A 12563-nucleotide genomic window follows, 5' to 3' on the forward strand; every position below is an offset into this window, starting at 1 on the left:
TTCCTCCGAAACGTCGGTTAACACCACATCTACACGGTGCCACATCCCAGAAGACTGCTTTCTTCAAGAATTAAAGTATTTGAAAATCTATTAGTGTAAATGGGGTACGTGGTAGGGTAGTTGGTTGAGACACTATGCTACAAGCCGGAAGGTCGCGGGTTCTAGTCCCGATGAGGTAGATTTTTTTCAGTTGACCTAATCCTTCCAGCCACACTATGGCCCTGGGGTCGACTCAGCCTCTGACAGAAATGAGTACCAGGAATCTTCCTGGGGGGTAAAAGGCGGCCAGCGCTTAAAGCTGACAACCTTATCGTCATCTGTGAGCCGATTGTCTAGAAGATGTGGGATCCTCGACCCCTCACAACACTATAGGCCTCCACGGCCTATTACAGGGATGACCTTACATTTTATTATTTTAAAATACCCCTGGACAACCAGCAAAAATTGAATGGCTAAACCCTTTGTGAAACTGGTAGTGCCAACTGGTCAAGGTACATTTAATTTGTAGGAGAGGGTTGAAATTTTATTCCTGTTACATGATAACAAGCACGTGACCCATCAAGGAGGATGGACTAAGTCTGCCGGGGACTCGAAGCAGATACCTACTGCATACATGATATGAACTGAATCCTATATATTAATGGCATCGAATGTGAAATGTTAAGAAGATGGAGAATGAATGGCGAGGAAAGTAACGAAACAAGAGAGAATTATCGTAAGCTACTTCAACTTCATTTGTTTAGGCCACTCCATCAAACACAGTTAAACACGTTGGTAATTAAACGTGACATGAATTGTTTCATGATCTGGAGATTTCCTTAACCTGTTTTTCACGTTCTGACTCTCTGAGACTATTCTGACTTGTAGGATTTGACGTTCTCACGGTGTTGCTGCATGTTATTTGAGCTTAAAAATAAGTATAGACTACTGATAAGCTCACACCAGGCTTCTGCACTGCTGGCTAAGGTGAGAGCGATGAGAGGGTTGAGGGAGAGTTGTACACTTGCAGCTGGGCTCGTCATTCGCTTGCTCTGCTGACTTCGCTGTCACTTGATCTGTTCCTATGTCAGTGTCCAGTGGCGGCTGGTTCGTTAGACCATCCTCGACACCGTTGCTTTTTAGCCTACTTTCATACTGGGGGGGAATGAAAGTAGGCATATGCGATCTCCATGCCATCTGTGTTTACTCCCATCAACTACTGAATGACTGAACCAGTCTTTATGAAACATGGTATGTATCGTGGCACCTGACCTCATTTCAACGGCGTACTTCATAAATCCCTCCCATCAGTCTGTGTGTCTATATGTGTGTCCCTCCTATCGTTGCTAGTTTAGTTTTATTTTATTTTTTTATTAAATGAAGCCACGAGTAACTCCGAAATTTTAGCGTCAAATGACTGAATGATCCGGTTCGTGATCTGAAAAATATTACATTTGCCAAACCGGCATTTGCATGGAGGGACTGAGGAAATCCAAGAAAAATTCATTTAGGACAGGCAATGTTCCGGCGCCAATTCGAAATGAGCACCTCCCAAATAAAAATCAGAAGCGCTACTGACTGAGCCGCCTTTCTCGAGTCGTCACTTCATCATCTATACCGTCACTAATAAAAGAAAATTTACCTAATAAAGTCTCGTATTAATTATAAGAACATGAAGCTATTATATATATTCTTCTGCCACTGCCCTGAGCGAACCTGCCCTATACATTTTTTTTATTGCTAGTGGGGTGGGACTAAGTCCCTTGTACTGCGGCCACTTCTGGCCTATTGTACCAGCCCCAGATGATAGGTGAGGGTGATTGTGGAGGAATTGGTGGAATGAAGATTGGCAGGGGAAACCGAAATACTGTGAGAAAACCTGCCCCAGCGCCACTTTGTCCATCACAAATCCCACTTGACCAGACCAGGGATCGAACCCGGGCCGCAGCGGTGGGAAGCCAGCGACTAACCGCTTGATCTATGGCGCTGCCCTATACAAACTTCTGACGTTCCAGGTACCGAATCTCATTTCCATTTTCTTTAACCGAGGTCGTTTATCCAGGGGATCCGTCCAGGTCCGAGACTTGTGTTCATTTTCGTAACATGAATATTTTTACGGTGAGGAGTTGTTAGCCCCACGCCCAACCCCCAAGCTGGAGGACCACCCCTTGTCGGCTGTCCGCGACTGCTTATTCAATATATTCGCAGCTTCCCTCCAAAACTGGAGGGCGTCTCCTCCATCCGCAACCTGAGAACGCGCCATGCCGTGGTAACAGGGACCCACCTAACATTAAGGGAGGAAGTTAGACTGAGGGTGTTGAGGAGAATATTTGGACCGATGAGAGGTGAAGTGACAGGAGGTTGGAGAAAACTGTACAATGAGGAGCTTCATAACTTGTACTCTTCTCCAAGTGTAATTAGAATGATCAAGTCAAGGAGGATGAGGTGGACAGGGCATGTAGCACGAATGGGGGAGACAAGGAATGCGTATTGGTGGGAAAGGCAGAAGGAAAGAGACCACTGGGAAGACCAATGCGTAAGTGGTTGGACAATATTAAAACTGATCTTAGAGAGATAGGATGGGATGGTATGGATTGGATTGATCTGGCTCAGGATAGGGACAAGTGGAGGGCTCTTGTGAACACGGTAATGAACCTTCGGGTTCCATAAAATGCTGGGCAATTCTTGAGTAGCTGCACAATTGGCGGCTCCTCCAGAAGGGCTCAGCTCCATGAGTAAGTAAGTAAGTAAGTAAGTACATGTATCTCTGAACAATCATGTACTAAGCATCAGGCACAGTGAACAGAGAAACCCTCTGTCCACAGCGGGGCTTGAACACCGGTATCCCCGCCAGTTATTACGGAAAGTTCAGTCTGTTGGCTAGAGAATGGACAGAAATCTCTAGTTTGAACTTACGCAAGAAGGTAGTGATAAGATTTGTGTCGCCATTTTCCTAAGTTCCTTCAGACAGAATTAGGAGCAATAACTTAAAATGGGCCACAACCACTTCCACGTGTTTCCAATTAACCGTTCACAATCCCGGTGACAACCTGACCTAGACAACGTACTCAGTTAGAAAAGCGTCATTAAATAACGTTGGCATGAGTCATGAGATAAAGTACTTCTTGGCCTCAAGTTCCCAGCAAGGAGCGAGGGGTGTGTGCTGATTATCGCATATTATCGGGAGGTGGCAGCTGGACACCACATCAGAGCGCAGACTTCATATGCCGCTTACATTAGTGGCTCATTTAACACTGTGACAAGTACCTGAAGGGAAATATAGAAAGAGTTTAAATAATTCTGGTAGCAGGGCGCAACGTTTTAACCATCATGCCTCTGAGAACCAGATTAATATTTCTCCCATCCTCCTCTAGATCTTCCAACATCTTACTTTCCATTACGTTTTCCTACAAAACCCTGTATCTCTAATTTCTTCCAACCAAGCTATATGCCCAGTCCATCATAACATATAAAGCAAGACAACCCGTAATATCCTTCATTTTCCTCGTGCTTTAAGTGTCTTAGATCCACATATTTTCCTGAATAAGTTACTTTCAAACACTTGTAATTAATTTTCCACCCATGAAGCAGAAGCCGTGTTTTAAAGCCATACAGAACAGCTAGTGAAGTTATCGTTTTATGTTTGCCAGTTGTTATCATTTTCGAATAAATGCGTGATTAAGAACAGTTTAACTAGGCGTTTATGATTTATCAAAGACTCAAGAAATCAATGCCGATCACAGTGACCGCTCGGTTTAAGGCATGACGTGTCTTCGCCTGCTCAAACACTGGGGTCGTGGGTTCAATTCCCACTCGAGGCATGGATATTTGTCTACGTTTATTCTGTGTTTGTGTCGTCCTGTGCAGGTAGCGGCCTTTTGACAGGCTGATCCCCCGTCCAAGGAGTCCTGCCGGCTGTATAAATATTGAGAAACTGAAGTGAACGGACGCCTTTCACGAATGCCTTATGCTTCAGAGAGGACAACATGAATATGAATGAATCAATGAGGAAAGCAATAACTCTTCAGCTCTCTATTTTAATATTATCTTCAGAGTCTCCCTATTGTCCTTTCTCCCATGACGAATTTGACCCAAAATTTTGTATACATTCATTTACTTTTCATGAGTGCTACGTGCTAACTGTTTAATTGCGTCTTTCTAACAACGTGAGCTCTGATGAGCTGGTATAGCACTGACAGTAACATAACAGGCCATGGAACTAGAAACCCGGGGTTCGATCACCAGCAGAACAAGCATTTTCTCTTTGAATTCACGTCCATGAGCTTGTCGGATGAGGGGGACACAAAATGAATATTGTTAAGATCTTTTCTTACAGGGGTTTGTCACTCTCCTTCATACACTTCGAGAATGACCTCCACGCCACTATACACGTCCAGAGCTAACAACTTAGGACGCGGAAGTAAATTTATCGTTATTTTCATGTTTAACATTCAGCTCTAGAACTTAATGAAAGAAGCGCCAAATTATACATATACTGTATCATTAACTTATTCATTTATCTCTCCCGCGTCGAAAATTCCCTCGCAATTTTGTTTCCAAACACCTGTGCTCTTCACTGGGCGCGAGAAACTAGACTGTGTAACCGAGCTGTGATTGGACGGTGCTATCATTCTATATTTATTTAATTTTAAAATCCGAAACAAACGAGGCTTCGCCAAAAATTTAGAGGAGACTTTATGCGTAATATTATTTTATTCGATCTCGGAATGTAATTTGTGAAATATTTAACACGAACATTTACTCTGTGTAGGTACTATCGATAGGAGTGACATCTTGAACCACCCTCCCTTATTATGACGTGTCCTTCGCACAGGTCAGAGAGCTATTGCGTGTGAGGGAGGTAAGAAGTGATTAGCGTGTGCTCCAATTCTGCAGCTTCGTGTGCATATCTTGTGCAGCTAGGTCAGCGTAAATTCCCGTGAGTTGTGTTAATTACATGATTTGCAAGTATTTGTGGCTTTGTGTTAATTGTGTCGAGCTAAATGCGTTATAATATCATTCAGAAAACACTTTGCATTAGTTGGTGAACAGCAAGTGCGTACTTCACGAAGTAGGCTGTTTGTAATAGCAGGGAAGTGAGAATTACACATTTTGCAAGAGTTTCATATATTTTTGCATTATAATTTCGATTTAAATCGCATATATCATGACTACTAAATGTATAATTACTATTTGCATAAGTTAATTAGCGGGAAGAACTTGCAAACTTGGCGGTAATCTTGGCGGTTCTTTGAAGAGACAAAAACTTAAATATCTGCGGTATTCTAAAAGGAGCAATTTATTTAGAAGTTCAAAAGCATTAGTTTGTAAAATTTTAGAGTCCGTCCTAACAAATCCGCTGCTTTCTAGGAACTGTATAATTTGTAATTTACCTGTTCACATACTTGTACCAAGATGGAGTGTTCACTGCATTTGCTTGTAACCATATTGGATTTCCGGGGCTTTAGGCGCCATTAGGAGCTTTCTAGAATAAATATAAATTACAAGCTTAATATTATAAATTAATAATTACGATACTTTGTAAAATTCATAGAAATTTATTTTCTAGATTTTAAAGTCAGAATTTGAGATAAAAGTTTGCTTTCCTTCTGGATAGAAATACTATATTATAATATTTACGAAATATTTAATTAAACTAGTGCCTTTTTCGCAAACCGGATGTAGCCATTTTTATATCACATTTTGTCATTGAAGTCCATACACTTGTATTGCCGCCATTTTAACGTTAACGACGTAAGTGTTCCAAGGCCAAGCAATACAGTTTAAATTAGTTTAAAGGAGCAGTAAATTATTATGAAAATACCAGTTACGGAATCAAATTTTGTGTTATGAAGTGACAGTAAAGCTTAAACTGTTAGTACTGTGATGCAGCTACGTATTTTTCGCATACAACATTTCGACATTTCATCATATTTAGTAGGCCTGTGAGTCTTAATGAGATTATTCCTACTTTAATTATAATTAATATTTGTAAGTAACATCAATGGAGCTCAAAACAGCTTTACAAATCTTAGAACGGTTAGTTTTATTATATAACTATTATATAAACAATCTGACGCCCAAGTACTACTTTCAGTGCTCCTCTTAATGAGATTATTTATAATTATTCTTTAATTACAGTTATTATTTTTAGTAACATAAGTGGAGTTCGAAAGAACAGCAGAAACCTTAGAAAGGTTAGTTTTATTCTATAACTGTTATATGAACAACCTGATAAGAGAAGTTGCTACTGTCAGTATCCCTTTAATGAGGTTATTTATAATTACTCTTTAATTGTAATTATTTATATGTAACAAATGAAACTCGAAAGAGTTTGCGAATTCTTAGAAAGGTTAGTTTATTATAATTATTATGTAAATAATCTGACACTGAGGTACTACATTCAGCACCCTTCTTAATGAGATTATGTGTAATCCTTGCCCATCCACTGAAGTCATCAAAAACATCTCTCACTGTATCATCACTGCTTTGCCCAGAAGGTGGCCTGTTACGGGCACTGCAAGAGAGAATGTTGCAGTTCTGCATAAGAGCCCTGTTCCTTCAGGCTCATATTTCGGACGCGAGTTGAGTCTTATCAGTGGGCCTGCTCTCAGCGACATCCTCACTGTCTAACCCGCAGTACTGATGTTGTCTTTGTCGTTGCTAACTGTATCTCACAACTAACTGCAAAACTGATTCCATGGAGCTGAGCCCTTCTTGAAAAGCCAGTAGTTGCTCAGCCACTCAAGAAATTTCCACCATTTTATGGAATCCGAAAGGTTCATTGCTGTGTTCAGAAGAGCCCGCAACCGGTCCCTAACCTGAGCCAGACTAATCCAGTTCACATTCTCACATCCTATTTTTTGGAACAATTCTAATATTATCTTTCCATCTACTTCTAGGTTTTCTTAGTGGTCTCTGTCCTAAAAATATTCTTGACCATTTCACCTACAATTCTACCGTTGTGTTATGTTATTGCTAATAATGTCTAGCTAACTAATTAGACAACTCCACGGATATGAGCCCTTATTGAGAATCCAGTAGTTGCTCAGCTACTCTCGAAATTCTCACCATTCTATGCAACTCCAAGTTCATTGCTGTGTTCACAAGAGCCTGCCACTGGTCTCTATCCTGAGCTGGATGAATCTAGTCCACAATTTCACATCCTACTTCTATGAGATCCATTTTAATATTATCTTCCCATCGATGTTTATGTTTTTTAATGGTATCTTCACTTCAGGGTTTATCACTAAGAATTTGTATACAACTATTTTCTCTGTACTCAGATCGATATCGTGTAACTTGATGTCTTACACTTGAAACACATTGCAGCACATTTTGATGGGTTCCCACTTGTCTTATTCATCATTCTGTTTCCACTGCTGAATTGCACTGCCTATGTTAATTTAAATTCTCCTGAATATTATTTTGTTTCGACTGCTCTGTTTATCACATCCAGGACATAAGCAATTATAACTCAGGGCGCGTATATTCAGGTGTTTCTGCCCTCCACAAGACAGCTACATACTGGCTAATATAAGAGTGTTCACTGCTCCTGTCTGACGCCCCTAATGATCGTTTACTGCCGATTGGTATTCCCGGTAGGCAGAACCGGACTGAACTCAGCCTGATGCCCAGGAACTTATGCAGTTGATACAATGTCGTGAGGAAACCTATTGTTTAACCACTGTGGCGAAAATTTCAACGAAGTGAAATTCATACAGGTCTTCCACTAAATCATCAGCCTCGGTGAAGCAGGCTGTTTCAAAACAATTGGTGTAATCAGACAGCTCAGTGTAAATATTCGTCAGATCACTTCATGGATAGAGCCTTGACATTTTGTCACCGACAGACGGACAGACATGATACAAGTAAAGAACACCTATCTTAAATACCGGTTGCACTAAAAATTTGTCAATTTTGAGAATATTCAGAGGAAAATAGTTTTGCGTGAATCCTTTGTCTTATTATGATTCAAGCAACATTTAAAACATGTTAACATTTCTTAGTTCTCTAAATCATGTGATTGTACTAAAAATATTACGTCAAGGCTTAAAGCTTTTTGAAATTATTCAAAACTGTTTAATTGGTGTGAAATGGAATTTGTTCCTTCAGTCGGCAGTTAGGCTGTAACTAGATTCATAAAGCAATACCAATGATCGTCACAAATGACGTCACAGTTAGATATAGAAATTATGTTATGGCAAGTACCACACATGAACGTACAAATTACCAACTATCTGACTAATTCACTAATTACTAACATTTCTTTAATTTTGTAGTTATACTTTTCTCTGCTTATGCATGGCCGGCAACCACTATCTTATACTGCACGATTTGTACGTTCATATGTGCCCACTGCCAGTGGGTGTTTTACTTAGGGAAACAAAATTTATGGATTCTCTTTTAAAATTGACAGTGGTTAATTAAACATCACATGCTCTGGATAAATTAATCCACCTGTTAATTCACTGCCGATACAAAATCACAATTTATTACGCCAGTGTTTCATAAACTGTGATATGCAGTTCGTTGCTGGTTCGGGAAGAATCATCAAAGCACATTTGCAATCTGTCTGGACATTCTGAAACACGGTCATTATAATTTATAATAATAATTACCCATAATTATACAAACACATTAATCTTATTACTAGCTTAGAGTACAATGGGCCTTATACAGATCTTAGCAAGAATGTAAAACGGCAGATTTTATGTAACACCTGCAAATTAATTTCTAGGTAACAGTCTTAAATTTTAGTCTCTAACGTCTGCGACTTGGTTAAATGAAATTGCGTTGAACTGCATTTTTCATTTCAATCGGTACCCGGGGCTGAGCATAAGAACCAAAGAAGTTTCATGCTTACTGAAGCATTAGCAATACAAAAATATTACGATGATATCAACAGAAGGGACAGGTATACTATTAGGTGTGACAGGCAGACAGACAGATGGACAAATGTCAGTGAACACAGCCTGCATCTTAGGCCCTGAGATTCTCGTGATTTTCCTCGGAATGAAATTCCAATATAAACTTTCTTCATATGCCAGCAAACACAGTCTCCCTCTAAGGCCCTGAGATTCTCGTGATTTTCCTCAGAATTCCCAATAAAACCTTTCTTCTTATGCCAGTGAACACGACCTCCATCTAAGGCCCTGAGATTCTAGTGATTTTCCTCAGACTTGCCAATATAAGAGCTTTGGTCATATACCATTGAACACGGCCCCCTATAAGGCCCTGAGATTATCGTGATTTTCCTCAGAATTGCCAGTATGAGCGTTTCTTCATATGCCAGTGAACACGGCCTCCCTCTAAGGCCCTGAGATTATCGTGATTTTCCTGAGAGTTTCCAATATAGGCTTTTCATCATATGCCAGTGAACACGGCCTCACTCTAAGGCCCTGAGATTATCATGATTTTCCTCAGAATTGCCAATATGAGCTTTTCTTCATATGTCAGTGAACGCGGCTTCTATCTAAGGCCCTGAGATTATCGTGATTTTCCTCAGAATTTCCAGTATGAGCGTTTCTTCATATGCCAGTGAACACGGCTTCCCTCTAAGGCCCTGAGATTATCGTGATTTTCCTGAGAGTTTCCAATATAGGCTTTTCATCATATGCCAGTGAACACGGCCTCACTCTAAGGCCCTGAGATTATCATGATTTTCCTCAGAATTGCCAATATGAGCTTTTCTTCATATGTCAGTGAACGCGGCTTCTATCTAAGGCCCTGAGATTATCGTGATTTTCCTCAGAATTTCCAGTATGAGCGTTTCTTCATATGCCAGTGAACACGGCTTCCCTCTAAGGCCCTGAGATTCTCGTGATTTTCCTTAGAATTGCCAATATCAACTTTTCTTCATATGGCCGTGTTCACTGGCATTCACAGTGATTTTCCTCAGCACTGCCAATATGAACACTTCTTTATATTCCAGTGAACAAGGCCTCCCTCTAAGGCCCTAAGATTCTCGTGATTTTCCTCAGAATTGCCAATATGAGCTTTTCTTCATATGCCAATGCATACGGCCTCGTTCTAACGCCCTGAGATTCTCGCGATTTTCCTCAGAATTGCCAATATGAGCTTTTCTTCATATGCCAGTTAACACGGTCTGCATCTAAGGCCCTGAGATTATCGTGATTTTCCTCAGAATTGCCAATATGAGCTTTTCTTCATATGCCAGTGAACACGGCCTCTATCTAAGATCCTACGCTTCTCGTGATTTTCCTCAGAATTACCAGTATGAGCGTTTCTTCATATGCCAGTGAACACGGCCTCTATCTAAGATCCTACGCTTCTCGTGATTTTCCTCAGAATTACCAGTATGAGCGTTTCTTCATATGCCAGTGAACACGGCCTCTATCTAAGATCCTACGCTTCTCGTGATTTTCCTCAGAATTACCAGTATGAGCGTTTCTTCATATGCCAGTGAACACGGCCTCTATCTAAGATCCTACGCTTCTCGTGATTTTCCTCAGAATTACCAGTATGAGCGTTTCTTCATATGCCAGTGAACACGGCCTCTATCTAAGATCCTACGCTTCTCGTGATTTTCCTCAGAATTACCAGTATGAGCGTTTCTTCATATGCCAGTGAACACGGCCTCTATCTAAGATCCTACGCTTCTCGTGATTTTCCTCAGAATTACCAGTATGAGCGTTTCTTCATATGCCAGTGAACACGGCCTCTATCTAAGATCCTACGCTTCTCGTGATTTTCCTCAGAATTACCAGTATGAGCGTTTCTTCATATGCCAGTGAACACGGCCTCTATCTAAGATCCTACGCTTCTCGTGATTTTCCTCAGAATTACCAGTATGAGCGTTTCTTCATATGCCAGTGAACACGGCCTCTATCTAAGATCCTACGCTTCTCGTGATTTTCCTCAGAATTTCCAATATGAGCTTTTCTTCAACTGCCAGTGAACACGGCCTCTATCTAAGATCCTACGCTTCTCGTGATTTTCCTCAGAATTACCAGTATGAGCGTTTCTTCATATGCCAGTGAACACAGCCTCCCTGTAAGGCCCTGATATTGTCGTGATTTTCCTCAGAATTGCCAATGTGAGCTCTTCATATTCCAGTGAACAAGGCCTCCCTCTAAGGCCCTGAGATTCTCGTGATTTTCCTCAGAATTTCCAATATGAGCTTCTCTTCATATGCCAGTGAACCCGGCCTCCCTCTAAGGCCCTGAATTGTCGTCATTTTCCTCAGAATTGCCAATATCAACTTTTCTTCATATGCCAGTGAACTCGGCCTCTATCTAAGACCCTGCGCTTCTCGTGATTTTCCTCAGAACTGCGAATATGAGCTTCTCTTCATATGCCAGTAAACACGGGCTGCATATAAGGCCCTGAGATTATCGTGATTTTCCTGAAAGTTTCCAATATGAGCTCTTCTTCATATGCCAGTGAACACGGACTGCATCTAAGGCCCTGAGATTCTCGTGATTTTCCTCAGAATTGCCAATATGAGCTTTTCTTCATATGCCAGTGAAGACGGCCTCGCTCTAAGGCCCTGAGATTATCGTGATTTTCCTCGGAATTGCCAATAAAATTTTCATCTAATATCAGCTGTAAAATAATTTAATTATAGTCGTACATTTAGGTCATAACTTTCCATCGATAGGCCTTTATGTTTCCAGATATGTAACTATAAGTATTTATTATATTTATAGGAAATAGGAATGGTATACTTTCACATAAAAATATTTTAAAGAAGTTATTGAAGGAAAGATAGAGGGGAGGATAGAAGTTACCAGAAGACGAGGAAGAAAACGTAAGAAGTTGTTGGATGACCTTGGGAACAGAATATGATATTTTCATTTGAAAGAGAAAGGTCTAGATCGCATCAAGTGGAGGAACTCTTTTGGAAGAGACTGTGGACCTGTCGTCTTGACAGATTACTGATGAATGGATGGTGTTATGTTTAAGTTACAAAGTTACATTGCTGTTTAAGTTACAAAGTTACATTACTGTTAAGAGTAGTTGGGTACTGAACAGGCGCAGACATTCACCTAACAACATTCCGACATGACCCCAAAAGCCTAGAACACCATCAGAAAATAAACCTCCATCTTCAGTTCCAGATACTAAACCTGTCATCCTTAAGGCATACATGACAGAAATCTATCTGAACACATTTACGTGCGTTACCAGATATCTAACGAGACAATGTTCTCTAGCCAAATTCAGAATTATCAGGCAAACTGTGTTTGTGATATTCAGGTCGGCAGTGTGTGGTTCGCGAGTGTTATTTCGTGTGACATCATGTTCGCCGTGTGTTTATGTGAGTGAATACAGATATTGTGTGTGTGATTACAACGGCTCTCTGAGTGTTTGTGATAGTGTTGTGATACTTCCAATGGAGGCAGCGTCCATCAGGAGCAGACTTGGAACCAGGAACCACGGCAGGAGGAGCAACGCTCAAACCGTAAAGTTGAAACCAAAACAGTGCCGTTTCGGAACCTTTAGCGATTGAGGGCCCATCCGCAGGAGGATGGGGATGGGTATTCGCAGTGAATAAAGGTCCCATAGCACACACGGTATTATCGTGGTCCAGTCCGGCCCCAGGCTGGTCACGATAACAT

General features: G+C 40.9%; 1 long non-coding RNA gene across 1 annotated transcript in view; it reads right to left on the reverse strand.

Moving 5' to 3' along the window:
- Positions 1-5373: 5373 nt before the first annotated feature.
- Positions 5374-12563, reverse strand: part of LOC111864266 — a 13929-nt gene continuing 6739 nt past the window's right edge. The window contains exons 2-3 of the long non-coding RNA XR_002842764.2: positions 8440-8563; positions 5374-5464 (exon numbers count right to left, since the gene is read on the reverse strand). This is a non-coding gene — a long non-coding RNA (uncharacterized LOC111864266). The remainder of the gene's footprint in view (positions 5465-8439; positions 8564-12563) is intronic.

Source organism: Cryptotermes secundus, unplaced genomic scaffold, assembly GCF_002891405.2.
Source record: "Cryptotermes secundus unplaced genomic scaffold, Csec_1.0 scaffold33, whole genome shotgun sequence".
NCBI lineage: Eukaryota > Metazoa > Arthropoda > Insecta > Blattodea > Kalotermitidae > Cryptotermes > Cryptotermes secundus.